The 1,223-nt window shown below is 40.1% G+C and overlaps 1 non-coding gene across 1 annotated transcript; it reads left to right on the top strand.

The window, feature by feature from the left end:
• Window positions 1-715: 715 nt before the first annotated feature.
• On the top strand, window positions 716-823 carry LOC112745136 (small nucleolar RNA R71). The gene has a single exon (XR_003173081.1). It is a non-coding gene; the product is annotated as a small nucleolar RNA R71 (small nucleolar RNA).
• Window positions 824-1,223: the final 400 nt, after the last annotated feature.

Genomic DNA, 1,223 nt, shown 5'->3' with positions numbered 1-1,223 from the left:
TATTACTTGGGAGAGTACTAGGAGGGATTTCAGTGACCCTTTTACTCAGCTGGCCCACTTGTGCTTCCAAATTTCTAATGGAAGACCTTGTTTCATTCATGAAACTCACAGTGGCCTTAGATAGATTAGAGACTAAGTTTGCTAAATTAGAGGTATTTTGTTCAGAGTTCTCTGTCTGTTGCTGAGTGGATGATGGAAAAGGCTTGCTATTGCTAAACCTGTTTCTTCCACCATTATTAAAGCCTTGTTGAAGCTTTTGTTGATCCTTCCATGAGAGATTTGGGTGATTTCTCCATGAGGGATTATAGGTGTTTCCATAAGGTTCACCCAAGTAATTTACCTCTGCTATTGCAGGGTTCTCAGGATCATAAGCTTCTTCTTCAAAAGATGCCTCTTGAGTACTGTTGGATGCAGCTTGCATTCCATTCAAACTCAGAGAAATCATATTGACTTGTTGAGTCAATATTTTATTCTGAGCCAATATGGCATTCAGAGTATCAATTTCAAGAACTCTCTTCTTCATAAGCGTCCCATTACTCACAGGATTCCTCTCAGAAGTGTACATGAACTGGTTATTAGCAACCATGTCAATGAGTTTTTGAGCTTCTGCAGGCGTTTTCTTTAGGTGAATGGATCCACCTACAGAAGTATCCAATGACATCTTAGCTAATTCAGACAGACCATCATAGAATATATCCAGGATGGTTCATTCTGAAAGCATGTCAGAAGGACACTTTTTGGTCAGTTTCTTGTATCTCTCCCAAGCTTCATAGAGGGATTCACCTTCTTTCTGTCTGAAGGTCTGAACATCCACTCTAAGCTTACTCAGCTTTTGAGGAGGAAAGAACTTGGCTAAGAAAGCCTTGACCAGCTTATCCCAAGAGTTCAGGCTATCCTTAGGTTGAGAGTCCAACCATACTCTAGCTTTGTCTCTTACAGCAAAAGGGAAAAGCATGAGCCTGTAGACTTCAGGATCTACTCCATTAGACTTAACAGTATCACAGATCTGCAAGAATTCAGTTAAGAACTGAAAATGATCTTCAGATGGAAGTCCATGAAACTTGCAGTTTTGTTGCATCAGAGAAAATAATTGAGGTTTAAGCTCAAAATTGTTTGCTCCAATGGTAGGGATGGAGATGCTTCTTCCATGTAAATTGGAATTAGGTGCAGTGAAGTCACCAAGCATCCTCCTTGCATTATTATTATTTTCAGCTGCCATCTCC

This window comes from Arachis hypogaea, chromosome 14 (assembly GCF_003086295.3).
Source record: "Arachis hypogaea cultivar Tifrunner chromosome 14, arahy.Tifrunner.gnm2.J5K5, whole genome shotgun sequence".
Lineage (NCBI taxonomy): Eukaryota > Viridiplantae > Streptophyta > Magnoliopsida > Fabales > Fabaceae > Arachis > Arachis hypogaea.
Note: the sequence above shows the minus strand (reverse complement) of the source record. Positions and strands in the feature narration are given on the sequence as shown.